General features: G+C 37.7%; 1 long non-coding RNA gene across 1 annotated transcript in view; it reads right to left on the bottom strand.

Annotated features, from left to right (window-relative positions):
* LOC135363452 (uncharacterized) overlaps nucleotides 1–20280 on the bottom strand; it is a 262888-nt gene extending 242608 nt beyond the window's left edge. Inside the window, exon 1 of the long non-coding RNA XR_010409132.1 lies at nucleotides 20186–20280. This is a non-coding gene — a long non-coding RNA (uncharacterized LOC135363452). The remainder of the gene's footprint in view (nucleotides 1–20185) is intronic.
* Between the last annotated feature and the right edge of the window lie 4947 nt (nucleotides 20281–25227).

Below are 25227 nucleotides of genomic sequence, written 5' to 3'. Positions count from 1 at the left end.
CCCCCACAGCAGAAAACATAAGTCCAATGGCTCTCTGCCGGCATCCTTCTAAGCTGAGATGAAAAGGTTCTCTTAACTTACTTCTGTGTTTGGTCCAACCAAATCACCTGCCTAATCTTGGACCAATTCTGTATCCAGAGGTGGGGTGTTTTGCCATTGGTCCAAATGGGTCATGTGCCTCCCCTTAAACAAGGGACAACGATTTATGATTGGACTGAAGGAAAAGAAGTAGGTCCTGCAAAAGAAAGGAGAATGCACTGTACTACAGGAAGAGAGATAAGTAATGAATCAAATAAACTACCCATATGAAACTTTGCTTATTCTGCTCTACTAGAGCATTTTGGTCACTTTAGTTCATGCAGAGGTTGCCTACAGAATTGCTTTATAACAGTGGATAGATGATCTCATTAAGGTCATTAAGGTCTTAGCAATCTTTATTAATGAACTACCTTAGAGTAGAATGGATTTAAGGCTGATTTGAATGTTACATAACTGGTAACAAGAATCACACTAATATATACTGATGGTAATAGAAGACAATATTCCATAAGGAACAAACAAAATTATAAAGCTCATTCAAAGAAGTACAGTTGTGTTAAGAGAACATAGATTACTATGTGGCTCAGCAGGACTACTTGAGAGTCCCATGTGTCAAGAGGCAAGAATGGCTTTTATATAAGCTATTACTTGAATGGAATTGGATATTTCTAAGGTACATTAAAACAAACCTTTTCTCCTAGCAATAAGTTGAACTGGATATTCTGAAAAGCCCTTACTGCAAAACACATAGAAATAGTAGATAAAATATAGCAAACACCCATTTAAATGCATAGTTGTGCTTCTAAGAGAGTGAGGGAAATATCCCAGGGGAAAGAATAAGACAAAGCAGAAAACCCGGATGATCAATGAATACAAACATCATGATTTCTCTGCAAACATTTGTCAATCCCAACATCCTAGGTACTTGGATCTCAAGGCTGTGCAGGGGACAGAGGACAAGGCTTTGGGCCCCTACAAGGTAAAGAGTTGGAAGTGAGACCCCTACATAAATTCAGAAGTCATGAATCAGGAAAGAAAAGCTTCTAATGAAAGTAAAGAGATGAAAAGGAAACTTGTCTATCTCAGTCTGAGTCCTGAGAAAGGAAAAAATTCCCCCTTGAGAATGAAAAACTACAGTCCTACACTCAAACAGTTTTGGATTTTGAATTTGTACTACAGCAGGGTCTAAGAATACTTAAGCCAAGAAAGAAAGGTATGGAAATTCCAAGTAGGAAATGTTTTAGAATACCAGGCTAAACAAATATAAAACTTACCTTGAGTGACATATTCACAATGGAGGCCTCAGACCTCCCACTAACCAAAAAAAGCTGAACAAGCACCCACAAATCAAACCTACAAAACATATAAACTATTTGTTGATTCTGCTGATTCTGGCCCATGGTAGCAAATTTCCTTATATAGAAGTAGAAGGGGGTCAAGAATTTTTAAAAACTTCATTGATTACTACATTTGTATCTTTGGGGTAAATACCTAGTAGTACCCCAACATTTATAGCAGCAATGTCCACAATAGCCAAATTGTGGAAAGAGCTGAGATATCCACCAATAGATGAATGGATGAAGAGGATGTGTTATAATATATACAACAGAACATTACTCGGCCACCAGAAAGGATGAATACTTACCATTTACATCGATGTGGATGGAACTGGAGGGTATTATGCTGAGGGAAATAAGTCAATCAGAGAAAGACAATTATCATATGGTTTCACTCGTGTGGGACATAAGAAACAGCACAGAGGATCACAGGGTTAGGGAGGGAAAACTGAATGGGAAGTCATTAGAGAGGGAGAAAAACCATGAGAGACATTTAACTATAGGAAACAAACTGAGGGTTGTGGAAGGGGAGGTAGGTAGGACGATGGGGTAATTGGGTGATGGGCATTAAGGAGGGCACTTGATGTGATCAGCACTGGGTGTTACACAAAAATGATAAATTATTGAATGCTACATTTGAAACTAATGATATGCTATATGTTGGCTAATTAAATTTAAATAAAAAATGAAAAATGAAAAAAAACCTTCATTTATCTATTAGGAGGAAAGGAAGGGGAAAAAGCAGCATAAAAACTTAAGGCAAAAGAAAGCACCTAAGTAGGGTGCCTGGGTGGCTCAGTTGGTTAAGCGACTGCCTTTGGCTCAGGTCATGATCCTGGAGTCCCAGGATCGAGTCCCGCATCGGGCTCCCTGCTCGGCAGGGAGTCTGCTTCTCCTTCTGACCCTCCCCTGTCTCATGCTCTCTCTCTCTATCTCATTCTCTCTCTCAAATAAATAAAATCTTTAAAAAAAAAAAAAAAAAGAAAGCACCTAAGTAGGAGAGTATAATAAATTTAAATGTCTGTAATCACTATAAATCTAAATAGCTTAACCCAATCATTTAAACATAAATAATAAGACGAGGCTCAAAAACTGAATCTAGCAATATGCATTTTAAGTTTAAGAGCCCACCTAGGAGCACCTGGGTAGCTCAGTCCGTTAAGCATCGGACTCTTGATTTCAGCTCAGGTCATGATATCAGGGTTGTGAAATCGAGCCCTGTGTCAGCTCAATGCTGGGCATGGAAACTGTTTAAGATTCTCTCTCCTTTGGGGTGCCTAGGTGGAACAGTCAGTTAAGCTTCTGACTCTTGGTTTTGGCTCAGGTCGTGATCCCAGCATTGTGAAATCAAGCCCCACATCAGACTCTGTGCTTAGTGAGGAGTCTGCTTAAGACTCTCTCTGCCCCTTCCCCCTGTACTCTCTCTCAAGTAAATAAATAAATCTTAAAAAATAAAAAGATTCTCCCTTTCCCTCTGCCCCCCCCACCTCTTTCTCCTTCTCTAAAAAAATAAAAAATAAAATAAAAATGAATTAAAGAACCGACCTAAAAATGATGATATATACAAAGAATTCCTAAAACTCAACAATAAAAAAGCAAGCAACCTGATTTAAAAATGAACCAAAGACTTTAACAGATACTTCACCAATGAAGATATCCAGACGGCAAATAAGCATATAAAAAGATGCTCCACATCACATGTCATCATTTTTTAGAAGTCAAACTCTTAAAATAGAGATTAGAAAAGGGGTTGTGGATGGATGGGACTGGAGGAGATTATGCTAAGTGAAATAAGTCAAGCAGAGAAAGTCAATTATCATATGGTTTCACTTATTTGTGGAACATAAGGAATAGCATGGAGGACATTAGGAGAAGGAAGGGAAAAATGAAGGGGGGCAAATCAGAGGGGGAGACAAACCATGAGAGACTATGGACTCTGAAAACCAAACTGAGGGTTTTAGAGGGGAGGGGTGGGGGGATGGGTTAGCCCAGTGATGGGTATTAAGGAGGGCATGTACAGCATGGAGCACTGGGTGTTACATGAAAACAGTGAATCATGGAACACTACAAAAACTAATGATGTAATGTACGGTGACTAACAGAACATAATAAAAAAAAAGAAAATTAAAAAAAAGAAAAGGGGTTGCAGGAAACAGGATGAAGTTGGTAAAAGTGTATAAACTTTTGGTTATAAAATTAATAAAGTCTGAGGATCTAATATATAAGCTGATGACTATAGTTACTAACACTGTATTGTATAATTAAAATTTGCTAACAGAGTAGAACTGAAATGTTCTCACCAAAATAGTTTTTAAAAAGATAAATATGTGAGGTGATGGGTGTGTTAATTACCTCACTGGGGAGAATCCTTTCACAATGTATATGTATATTCAATCATCATGCTGTGCACCTTAAATATCTTACAGTTGTACTTGTCAACTAGACTGCAATAAAGCTAAAAAATAAAAATAAACAAACAAAAACATGAATGAATTAAATGATCCTGCAATTCTACTTCTGGGTATATACCCAAAAGAATTTAAGTCAAGACCCTGAAAGAGATATTTGCACACCCATGTTCATTGCAGCATTATTCACAATAATCTAAAGGTAGAAGCAACGTAAATGTACATCAACAGATGAATGGATAAAGAAAATATGAAATATGCATAAAATAGAATGGTATTGAGTCTTAAAAAAGGAAATCCTGGCATATACTACAAATGGATGAACCTTGAGAACATTATGTTAAGTGAAATGTCATTCACAAAATAATACTACATGATTCCACTTATATAAGGTATCTAAAGTACTCAAACTCAGGGCCCCTGGGTGGCTCAGTCAGTTAAGCATCTGCCTTTGGCTCAGGTCATGATCCCATGGTCCTGGGATCGAGCCCCACGTCGGGCTCCCTGCTCAGCAGGAAGCCTGCTTCTCCCTCTCCCACTCCCCCTGCTTGTGTTCTGTTCTCACTATCTCTCTCTCTGTCAAATAAATAAATAAAATCTTTAAAATAAATAAATAAATAAAGTAGTCAAACTCTTAGAAACAGAAAGTAGAAATACAGTTGCCAGGGGTTGGAAAAGGAAAAAAAGAGCTTTTGTAATATGGGTACAGACTTTCAGTTTTTCAGGATGAAAAAGTTCTAGGGATTTGTCATACAATATTGTGCATCTATTAACACTACTATTCTATACACTTAAAAATAGTTAAGAGGAAAAAAATAAGATGGTAATTTTTATGTTATTTATTTTTTACCTCACTAAAAAAATTAATGAATGAAGCATCTCAGGTAAAAAGTAAGGGGCAAATACAGAGTAAATCTAAAGAAACAGGAAGAAAGGAAATAATAAAACTAAGAGCAAATAGTAATTAAATGGGGAAAAAGTTCAATGGAAAAGATCAACAAAACCCAACGTTACTTCTTTCAAAAGATTAATAAAATAATCAATCCTCTCTAAAATGATCAATAAAGAAAAGAATAGAGAATAAACTGATGGTTACCAGACAGGAGGTGGGTGAGGGGATAGGTGAAATAGGTGATGGTTATTAATGAGTGCTGTTGTGATGAGCACTGATTGTTGTATGGAAGTGTTCAATCACTATATTGTACACCTGAAACCAATATAACACTGTATGTTAACTAACTGGAATTCAAATAAAAACTTAAAAAAAATAAAATATTTTAAAAAATGAGAAACTCAAAAAAAAAAAAGACTGAAATACAAGCTATGCCTGTAGATATAGCCAAAATTTAGAAGATTATAATATGAATAACTTTACAGATATAAAATTGAAAACATGGATTAAATGGATGATTTTCCACAAAAGTACGATACTGAAGAATAAGCTGAAAACCTGAATGATAACATAGCCTTTACAGAAGTTTGGCAATTAAAAATAGACTTCACCATTCCCCTTTCCTGACCAAAATTTAAGTCAACAAATAATACACTGACCTTAATAGGTTTATAGGTAAATTCCAAACTCCAATCCTACTTAAGCTGATCTAGAGGGTAGAAAAAATGGAGAGAAGAATATAAATTTTTGAAGGGTAAAAAGAATAAACCAACCATTCTATAAGTAGCCAAATTGTCATTCCTACATGAAGAGAAAAAGAAATTCTCAAACAAGAGCTTATGATGTAATATCATCTGTATAACCTTACTGAACTCCATTCTCCAAAATAAAGTCTAAACAGAGATCAAATTATTAAAAATTGTGATATCTATCCTTTATCAAGTACCTGCTCTCTTCCAAGATTTTTACAAAATATTGATAAAATGTTATTTTTGTCTATTCTTCAAACCTGTAAAAAGATATTCCATCTACTTCACAGGTGAGAAATCTGACAGTCAGAGAGGTTAAGGAATTCAAAAAACATCACACAGCTGAAACTGGAATTTGGTCTGGATCTTACTGATCTTTTGAGTTGAAGTTCATGCTGAAAAGCGTTGGGTTGACTAGCCAACAACTCAAACTCAGCACAGAGCCTAAGAACCATGGCCCCTGTCCCTACTAAAATAGCCAGTCCATTAATCCTCCCTCCTGATGACTCACATCATAAAAAGTTGATCAAATCTTAGCATAATATCATGTATACAAGAAGCATTCAATCTACATTTTTCATAAAAACAGAGTGGGTTTTAGGGAAAGAACTATAGCAGTAATAGCAGAAGTTCAAACTATTCTATCTCATACTTCAACCCCCACCACTATTTCTACCTCCCTGCTCTCTTTCTTATTTCTATTCCTAGATCTAGATAATGCTTTCCTTTCTTCCATTCAGACTCACAGTGATAGAACAGGAAGGGATGGAAATCACAGAGGACTGGAAAGATCTGGAAAATGGGGCCCAAGATGACCTTTTGACCCACATTACACAGGGCCAGACCTCACTGTTGGGAGCTTTTCTGTGTTGGCTCTTTCTTGGTTCCTCCTTTTCTTTCACTCTGGCTCCTGTCAATGTGTCACCTGCTCTGACTTTAAACCCTACTTCTATCATCTGGTAACACCAAGGAATAACTGAAGTCCTGAAAGGCTTAGAGATCAGTGATAGATATTTCAGTCATTTGACTTTAAACTAATTCTTAAGAAATCCATCTTCTTCAACATGGCATCTACATGCAAACAGGAAAATGCATCCATCCACACATCACCACAAAAGCAGTAGAAGCCCTTGTCATGAATCTTGTGCCTCCCTACCTTTTTCCTGAGCTGCAAAGGATCACTACACCTCCTTTGTCAAGGATGATGTTGTGTTATGTAAGAATCATAGCTGGGTGGGGCTGGATGTGTTTTGGTTTATAAAGGAACAAAGTGGAAGATACCTCTTTTTAAAAAAAAGATTTATCTCAGAAATAAACTGAGGGTTCTAGAGGGAGGGGGGTGTGGGGATGGGTCATCCTGGTGATGGGTATTAAAGAGGGCACGTATTGAATGGAGCACTGGGTGTTATACGCAAACAATGAATCATGGAACACTACATCAAAAACTAATGATGTAATGTATGGTGATTAACATAATAAAATTAAATAAATAAATAAATAATAAATTTTTAAAAAGATTTATTTATTTTAGAGGGAGAGAGCATGAGCATGAGGGCTAGAGGGAGAGGGAGAGAGAATCTCAAGTAGACTCCACACTGAGCGTGTAACCCAACATGGGGCTCGGTCTCACCACCTGAGCTGAAACCAATAGTCTGTTGCTTAACCTACTGTGCCCCTGGGAGATATTTCTTATTTACAAATGTTTGTTCTTTATTCTCCAAAATCTGGCTTCACACGTCTCATATTCTTCATATCTTTGCACAAAATCTTACTACATTGATGTCATAATTCCACTGGACTTTAACCTGATTTAATATGCACTTATCTTTAAAACAAACAAAAAAACTGTAGAGAACATGCCTCAGCAGAGAATTTACTATGCCTACAGCGTATATGGAACTGGTTTTATTTCAGACATAATGTATCTAAAGAATAGTGTCTATAAACCTGTGTTACATTGGGCATCTCATCTAGATTTATTTCCTCAGCCCAATTTGCTACTGTTCTTACCTTTGCTGCCGTCACTGCAGAATTAATATTTCTGTCATCATTATAGAATCAAAACTACAATATAATTCCATCACATTTCCAAGTCAGTGCATGTTTAGAACTCCTTTTGAAGGTCATTAAGCATCACAGAGTGAGTGATGACATAAATTTCCCTGCACACCCAGGAAGCAGAAATCCCAACACTCTAATTGACCTTGGCTATAGTGTGAGGAGATGGTGTTGGTAAGCAGTTTATTAGCATTGAGTTCCTAGGCGACCAGTTGCACAGAACTTCACTTATGTTACCAAATAAAAACTGACTGGGGGCCTTTAGTGTGATGGCATTTGGGGCTGACAGTGGTGCTGAAGGAATAAGGACTAATGCCCAGAGCAGGTCTATAAAGAGCAAGGTGGTGAATGTATTTTCAATCACATGATTTCTACAATGGGCCAACTGCAAATCTCAGATAGCTAACCCAGCCCTGAAGTGAATATAGAGTTAAAAGCAACCATATCTTGACTCCAAATCCCGAATTCAATGAGTTTTATGAACATGCTATTTTGTTCTATCAAATTCTACTCCTTGATTCCTTAAAAACAACTTTTGCAGCACTTTGTAGGTAAAACCAAAATTTGCATAATTACTTCTTTTGAAGTTAGGCTGCAAAATTGATTCAACTGGTTTTCACTGAATTCTAATCATTACGTAAAATGATACTTTTCCCCTCAAAAAAGTACCAATTTCCTGGAAATGTACTTCATGGCTCTATTTCCTTTGTTAATTGATCCTGGTCATTTAATTCAATAACTTTTATAAAGTTAAAATTATAAGGATTTAATTGACTTTTGCCTAACTTCCAATTATGTCTAATTTGTTTCTATTCCATCTCATTAAATCCAATTATGGTTGGACTAATCATAATTTCTCCCAATAGTTCATTTACTTTAAAATAAGGACTCTGTCCTCTGTTACTTTCAGGTAATTTTTCATCAGGGCTAGGTAGGGTCTCTTAATTATATTAATACAAATGGCTTTCTATATGCATCAATAAGTTTGCATTTAGTAGTTAGACAATCTCTTGTAACTCAGCATAGCTGCCTAGACCCTAGATACAGCACAGTAGCTACTTAGGTAGCTTCCCAGTAGCCATAATTAGTATTAATTATAATCGGGAGACAATTCCTTTACATTTCACTTCATGTTTCATTACCCTAGTTATAGAAAATTGTAAAAAAAAAAATACAGAATTTTAATAAAAGTTCTAGCATTTGGGACTCTTCCAGATCTCATCCAATGTAACTCTTCATCTGGCTGTTTGGCTGTATCATTTATCGTAGTTTTTATTACATAACAAACCGGTAAGTGTAAGTAAGTGTTTCCCTGAGTTTTGTGAGCTGTTCTAGCAAATAGTCCAATCTGAGGAAGTGTTTGTAGGAACCTCCAATTCATAGCTAATAGCCAATTGGTCAGAGCACAAGTAACAACTAGGGCTTGTGACTACATCTGAAGGGGTAGGGGCAGTCTTGTGGGACTGAGCCCTTAACCTGTGGGATCTGACGCCATCTCCGGGTTGACAGTGTCAGCATTGAGTTAAACTGTAGGACATCCAGCTGGTGTCACAAAATTGTCTGGTGTGAGGGTTAAAATCCCCATACATCTGGTGTCAGAAGCATCGTGATGATAAAGGAGATACACACCAGACAAGGAGCATAGGTTTTCTTTCCAATAACAATTCATATTTTTATTTATAAAGAGACAATAATGGTAAGAAATTTAAACATGGGGATAAAGGATAAGATTTTGATAAGACTGCCATGGCAAAATACATAGAAAAGAAGACAAAATAAAGGCATTGAAAAAAAAAAAAATAGCCCCGGCTTGTGAGGAAATCCTGGGACTGAAGAGCAGGAGAGCTGGGATTATATTGTGTTTCTGCCTCAAAACTACTCTGTAACCTTATATAACTCATTCCCTTTTCCTGGAGTTTTAATTTTCTTTTCTATGATGAATGAAGTAGGTCATCTCCAAGGTCCCAAAATACTGGCATTCTCACACTCTATGTGGAGTGTAACTGGATCCCTAATTTCAGTTTTAATAATGCTTATGCACAGTACTGCAAGCAGTATGTCTAAACACTCGTGTTAGTCCTAATAAATAATTAAATCTAGTATTTGGTAGCTGGAGGCTATTGCACTCTGTTATGTATTCTTGAAGCTTATTCTATCAGTGTATCAAAATAAAATGCCAACAACTTAGTAGATATAAAGCCTATTAGCAACTGTGAATGCTGTGTTATCTCAGAAAACCTTGTGAGGATAGTACTAAGAAGTGGATCATGCTGAAAATTAGGCTAATTTTCCCCCCAAGATGCACCAAAATGATTAACCATTCCATTCATGGAAATTCACTGCTCTCAAATATTCAAAACCTTCCTATGATTTGTAGTTTGAGGGCTGACATCACTCTAGCTCTTTATGCAATTAATTGCATCTTCACTGGGTTAAGTATCAAGCATAATAGCAGCCTTGCCATCCATTGCAAATTTTTTATATACCTGCTTATACATGTGATCATAATAATGTCAACCTTAAAATTCTTATCAAAAAAATTCAGGAAAAAATATATATAACATGGGGTTAAATACCTAGGATGTCTATAAACAATCAAAAGGTAAAAGAAATACCAGGAATCACTAACAGTGCTGTGAAAAGACGTGAAGTTTAGCATTATTGAGTTAATAAAAAAAAAATCTTAACAAGCCGCTGAACTTTAAAGTTGTAATGTTGCCTGCAACTGAGATATGTGCCTATTCAAAATTATAGGTAATATACACATGAACATCTCTAGTAAACTCTACATGACCTCACCATGAGAAGAAACAGGGAGAAGGGATCATGAGAGGAGAGCTCTCTCAGTACAAGTCTTGAACCTCTAGGAAGTGAGGGAATAGGATTCGTGCCCCACCACGCCTCTTTCCCATCTATTTTGATCATCCAGACAGACCTATACCGAAGCAAAATGAAAGCACTAACACAGAGTTTCCTTGGCTGTGTTTTTCTTAGTTTCATACAGAGAAACATCTAGTCATACTGCCACACACTGCACTCCTGACCCCAGGATTTTGCATTCTCATGCTATTGGTTATAAGATGCAGAAGGTAGTACAAATCCATCACTATAACTGGAAATATTGCACAAGAGACATGCTACAGATGACTGGTCAGAGCAAAACCAGGATTCTGGGACATCAAAAACTCCTCTTAACACATGTCCTAACTTTTTTGTGGGCCCCCCACGCCACTTCTGGCACAACGGAATGCAACACAGGCCAATCCATAGAGTCACCAGCTGCCTGGGAGATGATCAGACATTAGAAATTCTGTGCAAAGATACAAAATTAACCAGTGTGATTCTCTTTCTTGGCAATTTAAATTAAGAATGTATGGAAATCAGGCACTTGGCAATAGCTCAAGTGGAAAAAAATATGATTGTGAGAGGCTTTGAAGGACCAAAAGTAAGCCAAGGTTAACACAAGAGTGCAGAGTAACTGCTAGTCCCTTCCCAACCCCCAGTCTGAGCTAGAGTATAGAAATACATGGAGACAATTTATAGCTCAGATCAGAGAGATAATATTTTTAACTGCCCAGTGCAAAGGGAGTTATATTCCTAGTGCCAAACTCCTATTCTGTATCAGGGCCAGACAGAAATGGTTTAGAGACTTACTCATGACAGAAAGACATAATAAAGGTCAAAGGGAATTTTGAAGGAAGGCATTCAGAAAGCCAAGAGAATAGGCCACTTACCCTTCCTCCAATTTATGTGACTGTATGAGAGGTGGGGAATGTAAGGCCAGCACACTTGAAAATCTATGAAATTTGGATCACACCAGGATCCCAAAGAGAAAAGGGTGGTGTGTCAGAAATTCTCAGGTCATCTGTGGGCCTAGAATAGCCAGAGAAGATATTTAGGTAATAGGTGGCCAACTAGTCTCCTTCATCAAAGGGCTTCAAATAGGGTAAACGGATTTTTATGGAGAATATGTAGATGGAACTGCCTGATATTTATGAAAGGAATGAAGCTATACCCTTTATAAGACTGTGAAAGTATGGGGCACCTGGGTGGCTCAGTTGGTTAAGCGACTGCCTTCGGCTCAGGTCATGATCCTGGAGTCCTGGGATCGAGTCCCGCATCAGGCTCCCTGCTCGGCAGGGAGTCTGCTTCTCCCTCTGACCCTCCTCCCTCTCATGCTCTCTGTCTCTCATTGTCTCTCTCGCAAATAAAGTCTTAAAAAAAAAAAAAAATTTTAAAAAAAGACTGTGAAAGTATGCCTCACTATGCACCTAAGACCACTGATTTCCCTCTAAGAGACAAAGTCTCAGCTGCCTACCTGCATTTCCAGAGACCAGACCACATGTGGACAATAGCCCAAAGTTGCCCATGGCATGACAGCCCAACTATCTTATTCTATCAGCCTTCACCCCTGTTAGTACACTGCTCTCTTTCCCTGCGGCCTGCTCTTTCTGGACATGAATAAAATATGGAGTAATCAGGGAGTTTAGGGATAGCCTGCAAGAAGCAGAAAGGAAGCTGAGAGAGCACTTGTACATCCATTTCAGTATACCATTAGTTGATACTAAAACTGAAACTTTTCATATCTTAAGGCCCAGCAATTCCAGTCCTAATGACATACTCAACAAAAATTGATATATATGTGTACCAAAAGCCACATAATGAATGTTACTAAAATGTCCATCAACAATATAGTGGTAAATTGTGTGGGGATATGAACAATATGTAACAAGAATGAAAAAAACTATTTCTACATCTAATAACATGTATTAAGTCTCACAAACAGAATGTAAAGTAAAAGAACCCAGCCACAAATAGCATTCATAGTATAATTTCAGTTACATAAGATTTTAAATCTGGCAAAACTAATCTATAGTGTAGGAAATCAGGAGAGCAATTTCTTTGAGGTAGATAGAGTAATGCCTAGAAGGGGACTTATAAAAGAGCTTCTATAGGGCAAGTAACATTTTATATTTTGATCAGGATTGTGGTTATATGAGCATGTCATTTCATGATAATTCATCAATCTGTACACTTTTGATTTGTTTGATTTTATGTATGTATACCATACTTTAGTAAAAAGTTTATTTGAAAAAAGATACACACACACACACCAAAAAGGGCACACTATGACATTAATTAAAATAGTGATAATGAGAAAAACCTTAAAAGCAACCAGAGAAAAAAATGCAACACACACAGAGGGACATAGATGTGTATACACACATATACACATACATACACACACATCTTGTAAACCCTTGAGCAATCACAAAAAAATATGTTTCAACTAATAAGCCAATAGTTGCAATAGAATGTAATACAAAAAAAATTCAATCCAAAAGAAAAATAAGTAACCAAGAACAGATGGCAAAATAGAAAACAAATAGAAAATAGTAGACCTAAAGCCAACCATATTAATAATTTTATTAAATGTAAATGGACTAAACTAAATAAAAACTAGTGATCATGAGATTAGATAAAAATTCAAGAATCTATGAAATTCTATCTACAAGAAACTCACTTTAAATATAAGAGAATAAGAGGTTGAAGATAGGTGTGCAATATAAATACTAATTAAAAAGGAGAATGCTTTTAATATCAAAAAAAGCAGACTTAAGAAGAAGGAATATTATCAGCAAAAAAAAAAAGGAAATTCCATAATGACAAATGGTCAATTCATCAAGAAGACTTAGCAACCCTAAATATGTACATAATAATACAGCTTCAAAGTACATAAAGCAAACACTAATAGAACTAAAAGGAGAAATAGAGATTTCAACAGTCCTCTTTTGAAACTTGACAGTAGTAGGACAAAAATCAGTAAGGATAATGAAGACTTACAATGTTGTCAAATAACTTGACCAATTATCAGCACAATACACAGATTTTTTTCAACTACACATGGTACATTCACTGAGATGAGCCACATGCTGGCATTCAAATATCAATAAATTTAAAAGTATTAGTTTAGTATCATGTAGTTAATTCTCTGACTGGAATTAAAAATAAGCCAAAAAATATTCCAAATTTCTAAATATTTAAAAACTAAGCAACACATTTCTAAATAAGCCATAAGGCAGAAGAAAAGTGATTGTAAAAAAAAAAAAACTAGAAAGTCATTTTAATAAAATCACAAATACCAAAATTTTTGGAATGTAGCAAAGCAGTGTTTCAAATGTTCTGTATATTTTTAGACACTTCCATTAAAAAAGAAGGTCTAAAAATCAACTAAGCTGCCATCATAAAAAAATGGAACAAATTGAACTCAAAATAGGAGAAAAATAATATAGGAAAAGAAATCAGAGATATACAAAATAAAAACAACAGAACAAAGCTGATTCTTCTAAAAGATCAATAAAATTACAAAACTTTAGTTGACTGATCAAGGGAAAAAAAGAAAGAAAGCACAAATTTTCAAATCAGGAATAAGATGGGACATCACTGAGGCTATGCTTTAAAGAGTTAATAAAGGATATTTTGAACACTTTATGAAAATAAATTCAACAACTTTGATGATATAAATTCCATCAAGACACCCAAGTAAAACACGGGCAAAAGACTTGAGCAGACACTACACCAAAAGAAATATCCAAATGGCTAATAATGACATGAAAAGTTTCTCCATATTGTTAGACATCAGGAAATTTGTATTTAAACTATGATGAGATTCCACTTCACACCCACTACAATAATTAAAATTATAAAAACAAAATTTCAAGTGTTGGTGAGCATGTGGAGCAATTGGAAAATTCATACTTGGCAAGTGGCAGAGCAGAATGGTAGAACTACTTTGGAAAACAGTTAATTTGGTAGTTTCTTATAAAGTTAAAAATATCATATGACCCAGCAACTCCATTCCTTAGGCACTTATCCAAGAATATAAGGACATACCTACACAAAGACCAGAACCAGAGTACTCACACCAGCTACATTCATAACAGCTAGTAACTGGACACGATCCAAATGTCCATCAACAGGTGAACTGTGTTACCCTCAGCAGTACAAGAAACCAAATAAAACAAGAAGGAACAAACTACTGATGCATGCCACAACTTTGATAAATCTCAAAAACCTTATGCTAAACAAAAGAAGCCAAACACAAGAGTCATATTGTAGGAGTCCAAATGTACTAAACTAGAACAGGTACTGACATAAAACAAGTCAGTAGTTGCTGGGACCTGGGGATAAGGGAATTAATTTCAAAAGAACATGAAGAAACTTTCTGGGGGGACAGGAAATGTTCTCTACCTTGATTGCGGTGGTGATTAGCCAGATATACACATTTGTCAAAATTCATTGAGCTATACCTTTAAAGTGGGTGTATTTGCATATATGTAAATTATGATTCAATAAAGTTGACATATATGAGGCATCTGGGTGGCTCAGTTGGTTGAGTATCCAGCTCTTGGTTTTGGCTCAGGTCATGATCTCGGGAATAGAGCCCTGAGTTGGGCTCCAAGCTCAGCAGTGAGTGGGCTTCTCTCCCTCACCCTCTGCCTCTCCCCCTGCTCACGCTCTCTCTCTCGCTCTCTCTCTAAAATAAATAAATATTTAAAAAATAAAGGTGACATATAAAAACACTTAAAACTAAGCATATGCATGCTCAGAATTCTATATAACTCTTGTAAACTCTTATGTATTGTGTTCAGTTACAATAAATGCTATGTTTCAACATTACTCACTATAGAAATTTTAACCTTATTTTTTTTAAACTTTATTTGAGGGGCACCTGGGTGGCTCAGTTGGTTAAGTGTCTGCCTTTGGCTCAGGTCATGATCCCAGGGTTCTGGGATCAAGCCCAACATCGGGCCTCCCTGCTTAGCAGGGAGCCTGCTTCTCCCTCTCCCTTGGCAGGTCCCTCTGATTGTGCTCTTGCTCTCTTTCTCTGTCAAATAAATGAAGTCTTTTTAAAAAATAAAGTCTTTAAAAAAAAAAAAGACTATTTACTTGAGAGAGAGAGTGTGAGAGAGCATGAGTCAGGGGAGGAGGAGAGGGAAAGGGAGAAGCAGCCTCCTCACTGAGCAGGGAGTCCCACATGGGGCTCAATTCCAGGACCCCAGGATCATGACCTGAGGCAAAGTCAGACGCTTAACCGACTGAGCCACCCAGGCACCCTTAACCTTTTTTTTTTTTAAAGATTTTATTTATTTATTTATTTGACAGAGAGAGACACAGCGAGAGAGGGAACACAAGCAGAGGAAGTAGGAGAGGGGGAAGTAGGCTTCCCGCAGAGCAGGGAGCCCGATGCGGGGCTCCATCCCAGGACCCTGAGACCCTGAGACCATGATCTGAGCCGAAGGCAGATGCTTAACGACTGAACCACCCAGGTGCCCCTAACCTTTTTTAAAGGCTATAAATGTATGGAACAATGCTAGACCAATTCTCAGGTTGGCTTAATCAACCTCTTTGATGGTGGGCCCAGAGGAGGCACCACCAGAGGGAGAGAATAGGTCTAGCATTGTTCCACACAAATATTCAAAGGACCCAAATTTGTAGCAAATTCCATGGCAGTTTTAAAGTTGAGCTGCTATAGTAAATAAACTGGACATTCTTGATACTTGAATATGGAATATGTGCACAGGGAAAGGAAATAAATATTGCACTTTATAAGCACTGTATTGTTAAGTGGAAAATCAAATGTCTTAAATAAAATTGTATTTAAAATTGACATCCAAAAAAAAGACTATAAATGTATTCAAATATTAATAACTCTCATATACCTATATCTCTATATCCTATATCTACATAGATAGATAGATCTGTATCTACATCTATAAATATTTAGATGTATATCTCCTAGCCTAAATAAAGAGAAAGGACCATGATATCCCTAAGTGGACATGGAGGGCTCTTTCCATGGTGTTCAAGTGAGTCCACATGGTACCCCCGGTTCTGCCTCCACCACAAGAGACCTGAAGCTCCTTCCAATAATTTACAGACTGAAAAAGAGCACAGTAGGAAATATTGTAGGGGGTCACAATTTGGGATGATGAGGTGAAAGGAGAATTTGAAGTGAACATTTAAAACTGGGAAAATTAATATCAATGTACTCTTTCATCCCAACTTATAATGAAAAGTCTCCAGCAATTAAGGAAATATTTAGGAGAGAGCAGTACAGATTACCCAAAAGGACTAATACTCAGGAACTACAACAAGGAAATCTAGAAGTTTTAACACTAATAAACTGTCAGAATACCTGTCTTTGGTGTATTTAAACATACCCTGGGAGACAGACCATGAGGTGAAACAAGGAGAGCTCTTTTACACCTACTTGCCATGCAGAACAAACATCTACTTCCTCCATATGCTCCCATGAGGGCCAGGCAATGAGAGCCAGATTTAAGCTTGGGTTTTTCTGCCTAATATTAGCCTAGGTTCCTTCTCAAAAATAGAGCCTGAGATAAGGGTCTGAGTGCAGGTAGTGTAGTTTGTAATTAATTCCTGGAAATAGGAGTTCTTGGAAGAAAGAAGTAGGGAATGAGGGAAAATGACTTCAATGGTACATTCTGTAACTCATCATCACTGTGGGTAATGGAAGCTCAACCCCACTGAGACACTGAAAAGTTTGTGTAGAATGAGTTGTTTGTGTAGAATGCACTGAGAAATTCCCACCCAAGAGATGTTTTTCTACCAGTTCTATCCACCACTGGTCAAGTCTAGAAGCCCTATACGGTTCTCAATCTTGGCCACTTATCAGAATCACTTGGAGCATTTTTATTACCCTGATTCCGGCTGCAAAGTAAAGCAACTAAGTCAGAATATCTGTGGGTGTACTCAGGAATCTATTTTTTAATCATCCCCTAGTGTTAGTCATTCTTGAGAACCACTGCCCTAGACGATAATGCCCTGGTATTTCCAGATATATGTACGAGGGTCAGGAAGTTTCCCCCAGTGTTCTACACCAGAGCATCAGAGAAGCCCCAGGGTGTGCAGGGGAAAAGCATCTTGGTGCAGCTGAGGTGAGGCACTTTCAGATACACCTGTAAAAGGTGGGCAGAGAGCATGAGTCAGGGCATGAAATGGCTGATGCACTGTCCCCACTGTGGCTGTCTACCCACTCCCAGTTCCAAATATAACAGACAGCTGGGGTGAGAAAGATAACATGCATCACTCCTGAGAAAGGCAAATGTGAAATTACTAAGAGCCCAGAACAATCCTTAGTTATCCTTGATCACCCTGAGGCTCCTTTTAATCATATGCACCACATATAGTTGCTACTCCATTAATGAGTGAACTAAAAAATTCTCAAAGACACCAGTGATGCAGCCTCAAGGCAGGAAGGAATACATCCCTGGAGTAACCTCTTCATTCTGCCACCTACCCAACATCAACAGATTTGTGTTACTTATATGTAGTATCCCATAATATATATCCCATAATCCCCCAAATCCCCAAAATACCTCAAGATTTTGAATTTGTCTTGGGTTTAACAGAAAACTATATTTTGCAATGATATTTGATGGGAAGATTTTAATACAGTATCACCAGAGTTGGACTCTACAAAAGGTGGGGGATTTTCCTGTTGCCTTGGGGAGAAGAGAGATTCCCATGATCCACCCACCTCCCATTTATTTCTAGAAGAAATGTCACTAATATCTTTCTGTACACAAAGACAGACTAAAAGGCATGGCTTCAATGTCTCGGACATGCGGTGTGACCTTGCAGTAGTTACTAATATTGTCTATGCCTTAGTTTTTTATCTTCAAATTAAAGCACTGGATTATATAATCTCAAAGAATCTTTCCATCTGAAAAATTCTATTTCATTTTAAATTCCCTTTAGGTATCAATTTAAGGAACGAGTTTTGTTGTTGTTCTTAAATATCTCAATTAATAATGTCTTTCCAAAATGTGGGTAGGATGACAATGAGTTTGGCAAATATGTACAGATCGCTGTCTTAGATTTTAAATTTACTCCTCACTGTGAGTTTCTATTAACTTTACAGTCTGTATCAAGTCTAGCCCTCATTTTATACATATAGTTCTTTTTACCAATTAGTCTGAAAGCTACTTAAATATAAAGCTGTGTCTCAAACATATTTACCGTCTTCTATATTGCACAGAAAGTCCTGTCTACTCTGGAGGTGCTTATCATTAATTACTAAATTAAATACGATTGAAACTAATTTCCCCCAAACATACAGCTAACTGCTATAAAAAGAAAAAAGAATTGTAAGTCTATCAAGTTTTCTTCTTTCACTATTCAATTCCATATTCCATTCAACAAATGTATTAATCAATGTTGGATACTGGGCATCAAGAAGTGTTTACTGTAGTGCCCGAGTTTTCTGTGGTGTGAAAGAAACTTAACAAGTGTGGCATTAGAATTATAAGCTTCAATATTTGTAATACATTTTGGGTTAAATGAAAAGACTACAAGCTGCAATTATATTTGATGGGAAAACTAAAAAGGAAATAATTATATTGACCATAATTACTTTGAGAATTCAAACAGTATGCCGGTCATAATTCTTCTCAGCAACATAAAAGAGAGACTGTGGAAGACTATTTTGGTGACCTAAGACAATAAACTCTAATAGATCAACCACAGAAGAACTGCTTCAGGTTTAAAACTATGCATGCTCTATTTTTTTGTTAGAGTTCTTATTTATGAGTACTCTCATTCAAGAAGAAATTAGTGTGGGCTGTTTTATCATAGTTGTTGTTTTATTTTTCTTTTTTCTTTTTTGTATTTTGTTTGTTTGTTTCATCTCTCAGGAAAGCAGTCAAATAATGTTTAAGCATGAAGTTGGCCCCATGTGATACGGCTCCATATTAACTACAAAGTTTAAAAAAGATGTTTGTCATAGGAAATAGTATTTGTTCATTGGGCTTTAAAATATGTTTTTAACAATAAATTGAATTTTCTCACTCAAGGTGTAAATTAATTTATCAGCTTTGTTGTGACTAACTCACACTCTTTAAACAAACTCACCAATGTGCTAATTAATTTGTCCCAATCTTTTTTCATAAGAATTTTTTTTGTCCAGGTTTATCCCTGGAGAGCTGCTTGAAATAAAGGCTACCTGAAGCTGATTCTGATTCAAATAAAACATAATGGGTTTTTTTTTCTTCTTCTATAAAAAGGGTGGCCCTTAATTTTGTGATTGGGGTCCATATTTTAATTATTCTTCTAAAGCAAATAAACATGTCTCCTTTGGGTGATTTTATAAATAACAATATTTTTACCTTGGAGGCAGTGGAAAGATATTTGTCGGACAGCTTATATTATAGCCCAAACTTGTACAAAATAAAATACTGCCAGAGGCAAGTCCTCTTTCAGCATCTCCCTTGCTTTGTACAATCCTATTCCCCACCTGATGTCTCCATCCCCTTCCCTCTGGGCCTCAGAGCCCTGCTGCTTTCACAAGCCTTTCCCAGGCCAGCGGCCACTACTCCCAGTCTACTACCACCCTTCCCTCCCAGAGGTCAGGGCAGCAGCAAATGAAGCAGGAAGCCACAGACAAGGTACAGGGCTCAGGGCACAGCATAACCACAGATGGCTTGACTGGAGTTTAAACAGTGAAAATACGATGTCTGACCACATAGGGAAAAAAAATTAGCACCTGCCGAGACCCTGTGCACAGAGGTCCAAGCACAGCCATTGAATTGAGGGCATGGCCCATTAGCTGTTCATTGGATGCTAGTTTCCCCTCCCCCCGACCCCATATACAATGTGTCATCTCAGGTCTTTCCTCACCAATGTCACCTCTGACGTCTTTCTTCATCATTTTCCACCTCTTTCCTTTATCCTCAGCCTATCCCACCATTCTTTCTTCGTTCTCTAGAAAGACGATGTCTCTCCAAAAGGAAAAAAATTTTTCCTGACCCTGTGTCTTGCTCTTTACCCAGTGGCTCTCAAGCAGGGTAACGTCCAGAGACACAACTAGGGGAGAGGTTACTGCTTGCATTCGGCGGTAGAAGCCAGGGATGCTGCTAAACTTCCTGCAAAGCGCAGGACAGCCCCCACAGCAAAGAATCATACAGCTCAAAATGTCAGCAGTGCTGGTTTTGAGAAATCTTGCTTTATTTTTTTTTTTTTTAAGATTTTATTTATTTATTTGTCAGAGAGAGAGCGCGTGCACAAGCCGGGGGCGGGGGGGGGCGGGTGCGGCTGGCAGAGGGAGTAGCAGGCTCCCCGCTAAGCAGGGAGCCCAATGTGGGACTCAATCCCAGCACCCCGGGATCATGACCCGAGCTGAAGGCAGATGCTTAACCGACTGAGTCACCCAGGGGCCCAGAGAAATCTTGCTTTAGACATCACTATACACTTCACAGCTAGACTTCCTGCCACGTCCTCTACCCTTAGCTTCCTACCACCACCTTTCCAATTCACTGCTGAACCCACAAGAATTTGCTGCCTGCCCTCTCTGTTCTAGTCACACTGCTCCTGCAAAGCTCACACACAATTCTCATACAGAAAAACTCAGTAGATACTTTAGTCTCTCTTTTCTTCTTTGCTTTTCAACAAAGAATGCTTTTCAAAACTGCAGTCTCTTCTGGTTTCTGTGACCTCCTCACTTCATGGGCATCATCACTAGTACTTGCAGGATAAAATCTGAATACCTCTGCCTGGCTCCCAAGATTCTTATCTCCTTGTCTGCCATTGAATCCCAAATGTCTTCTACTCACACATGGCTTTCCAGCCATGCAGTTTAACTATGTGCAGATTCCCAAAGAAGCCAGGTGCTGTCTAATCTCTTCTTTTCTACACGTGCCATTTACTCTGCCCAGAAGTCCTTCCCACCAGCCTACCTACTGAGTCCTTACCCAGCTTTCCAATTTGGGGCAAATATCTCCTCCACTCTGACGACTGCCTATGTTGCAGACAGAAATTTGTGCTGCTCTGGGTGTCTCCTGCTTGCATGACATAGAACTTCTAACACTTTGAGTTTATATCTAGTTTTTCCATATTCTCTCATCACCCCTCCCCATGAAAATAGGAGCCCCTGGATCTGGGTTCTCCATATTTTGTATACCCAGAGCCTACCATAGTGCCTGGGAAATGGCTGGTGCTAAATAATAAAAGTTTGTAAAATGAATAAGTCATTTCAAAGCAAAAAATATAATTATCATCTCAATGAACCCTCCAGCTATATCCCACTACCTTTATTATTTTTTTTAATCCCACTACCTTTAAATGCTCTCTGTTTTTCCCTCTGTTCCCCACCTCTTGTTAAGGAAAAGACCCATGATCTCTAAACCATCAAAGCTTGGGGTCACTAGAAGTTAATATAATGAATCAGCCTATTTCAGAGGTGAAGGAGCTGAGGCACGGAGAAGCTAAGGAACAGAGCCTAGTGCCCAGAGTGGGCTCTTACGAGGTCCTTGGAAGACAATGAGTGGGGAAGCCAGCTCAATTAGAGCAGGAATAAAAGAGGTAGGGGCTATGTCCCTTTATGATATATAAAGTTCACCTGAATTGACTGAAATATTAGCATCTTCCAGGCAGTGATCAGCTAGATGGGTGTAGCAGATATTATGCATGACTCTAATATACTTAGTTTTGTTTCTTTGTTGTTTTTGCTGTTTTGTTTTTTGACTGGGGCTGCTGACTCATAGTCAGGCATCACTGAATGTGACCTGGCTTTGCTCTACTGTACTTATACTCGTCAAATATTTCCTAGTGTGCATAGCATAGCCAAGCAAACAGCCTCCCCAAACACAATTTCCTGTTTTTTTTATTCTTCCTGACACATTTGCCTCTGACAACCTTTCCAATTAGACATGGTCATTTTTTTTTTTATTTTATTTATTTAAGTAATCTCTACCCCCAACATGGGACTCAAACTCAAGACTCCAAGATCAAGAGTCACATGCTCTTCCGACTGAGCCAGCCAGGAACACCAGACTAGTCATTCTTGAGACTTAATTCCCAGTTCAAAAGTGAAGACAAAACCCCAACTTGGTCTAAATCAAAATTAAATTAAATTCATGGGTGCCTGGGTGGCTCAGTCATTAAGCGTATTCCTTCGGATCAGGTCATGATCCCAGGGTCCTGGGATCAAGCCCCGTATCGGGCTCCCTGCTCGGTGGGAGTCTGCTTCTCCCTCTCCCACTCCCCCTACTTGTGTTCCTGCTCTCGCTATCTCTCTCTGTCAAATAAATAAATATCTAAAAAAAATGTAATTAAATTCATATCTATGTTGGTTTAAAAAAATGTTGTCAACTAAGCCAGCTCAGTGGAACACAAAAGGGAAAAACGGGTCCAAATTTGTTTGTCCAAAGGGTTATATCATGTCTTAAGGTAAATGTTAGTCAAAAGGTAGAGTTTATACAAAATCCCAACAAAAAATGGCATTCCGTTTGAAAAAGCAGTTTCTATAAAATTGTATGTTTATTTATACATAAAATACAATATATGCTATATATCATACTTCAAAATATATACAATCTGTATCAATATTTTATAAGGAGAGCTATATTGACATGATGTAATTGTGTTATAATTTTGAAAATCACAACAGTATGTTTGAACAATTTGTTTTGTTTTAACAGTATGTTTAAAATGTGGAGCTGAGGGGCTCCTGGGTGGTTCAGTCGTTAAGCGGCTGCCTTTGGCTCAGGTCATGATCCCAGGGTCCTGGGATCGAGCCCCCGATCGGGCTCCCTGCTCCGTGGGAAGCCCGTTTCTCCCTCTCCCACTCCCCCTGCTTGTGTTCCCTCTCTCACTGTGTCGCTCTCTGTCAAATAAATAATAAAATATTTTTTAAAAAAAATAATAAAATGTGGGGGCGCCTGGGTGGCTCAGTTGTTAAGCATCTGCCTTCGGCTCAGGTCATGATCTCAGGGTCCTGGGATCGAGCCCCGCATCAGGCTCCTGCTCAGCGGGAAGCCTGCTTCTCCCTCTCCCACTGCCCCTGCTTGTATTCCCTCTCTCGCTGTCTCTCTCTGTATTAAATAAATAAAATCTTTAAAAAAAAAAATAATAATAATAATAATAATAAAATGTGGAGCTGAACAGCAATTGATGCTTTAATGGAATTTCTCTCTCCAAAACAAATATTTAGCATTCATTATTTATATATATCCCCAAGTAACTTTATTTCTCACTTGCCAGAAGTTTCTTAGAAAAATAAACCTAAAAGAAACAAGCTCTGTTTAAAGATGTTTCAAAAACTCCAGACAACTTATCTAATGTACAAAAATTTCCCACAATTTATAATAGTAGTATGAGAATGTTAAATTCCACTTTTAATGACTATTAAAATTAATTTCCTTTACCATTTTTCTTAACCTAAAAAGCAATTAATAACAGTGGGTAATACTGTTGCTCTATTTTGGGGATACCCATGGGGCTATTTGAATTCTTCTTAACTGAGTTGTGTAAGCAAAGTAAAAAGTTTCTCTGAGAAATAATTAGGCTTTTGAAACGGAGATGTTATTATATTAGGTCAAAGAGCCACAGCTAAATTTATCATTTTCATATGTCTCTTTTCATCTGCTAAATATAATTACCTTGTTATTTGCCTTTTTTAACCATAAAATTCAGTGAATAAATAAAAACTCAATGCAGCTCAACACATAAAAGTTGTTTTTACAGTGATTCAAAATCAAAGCCATCCTTTCCCATCCTGGTCTCATTGAAAATGGTTTCAATTAGAGCAGAAAGGTGCTGATGGGTAATAGCCAATCTGCAGTGAAAGAAACCCCCAACTAGGAGCTAGAATGCACCAGTGTTCAAAGCCTAATTACCCAGATGTCACAAGTACAAAATTACATGCTTTTATAATGTGAAAATAATTAAGATAGGTCACAAAATTCTTCCCAGTCTATTTTAAATCTAGTTATTCCCAATGACCTGAAAATAATCTTTTATTTAGTGACACTTTCCTTGCTGTCTTAAAAATGCACATTGTGACCCCATACCTCTACCTCTGAGCAGAGATGGATAAGATTATGTACTAACACCTTGGCTTCAGGGGAAAAACAAACAAACAAAAAAAAAACAGGAAGTCCTAGCCTACTGCATGGTTACCACTGTGCTAGATACTTTCAAAGACATTTAGCCTCACACTTCAACCCTTTTTGTTGCAGATAAGAATGTGGAGGGTGCCTGGGTGGCTCAGTTGGTTAAGTGACTGCCTTCAGCTCAGGTCATGATCCTGGAGTCCTGGGATCAAGTCCCGCATCGGGCTCCCTGCTCAGCGGGGAGTCTGCTTCTCCCTCTGACCCTCCTCCCTCTTATGCTCTCTGTCTCTCATTCTCTCTCTCGCAAATAAATAAAATCTTAAAAAAAAAAAAAAAATTAAGAATGTGGAGACCCAGAAAGTCTGACTAAACGGCCAAGCCCTCAGTGCCAAGCTGAGATTTTTACCAACTTCTGTTGATCTAGAAGACAGTTTCTAAGAAAATTCACTAGATGAGTCAGATTTAAAGACATGGACACAGAATGGGCCTAGATTAAATACTCAACTAGTGTCACATCCTCTTAACTATGTATCTGAATAATAATTCAACTGAAAAGGAGCAATATTATATGAATAACTAACACATTACACCAGTTGTCTTGGAAGAAGCTCTTTTTCTTCCTTATGTATTCCTAACCTCAAATGGTTTCAGGCATTTATTCAAAATTCACAACCTGCAACTATTAAAAACATGTGCTGAAATTGTAATGATAACGCTCTCATATCAACCTCTACCCATATGGACTGGCCCATCCTACAAAATGCATTGTCACCAGCTGTAAATATAACAGTCATTAGAGCTGACAAAAAGTTTGTAACAGCAAGGTTTCAA

This window comes from Mirounga angustirostris, unplaced genomic scaffold (genome assembly GCF_029215605.1).
Source record: "Mirounga angustirostris isolate CCGP_5_RB_7025 unplaced genomic scaffold, mMirAng1.0.hap1 SCAF_2, whole genome shotgun sequence".
NCBI lineage: Eukaryota > Metazoa > Chordata > Mammalia > Carnivora > Phocidae > Mirounga > Mirounga angustirostris.
The sequence above is the reverse complement of the archived record's forward strand: the minus strand, read 5'-3'. Positions and strand labels throughout refer to the sequence as shown.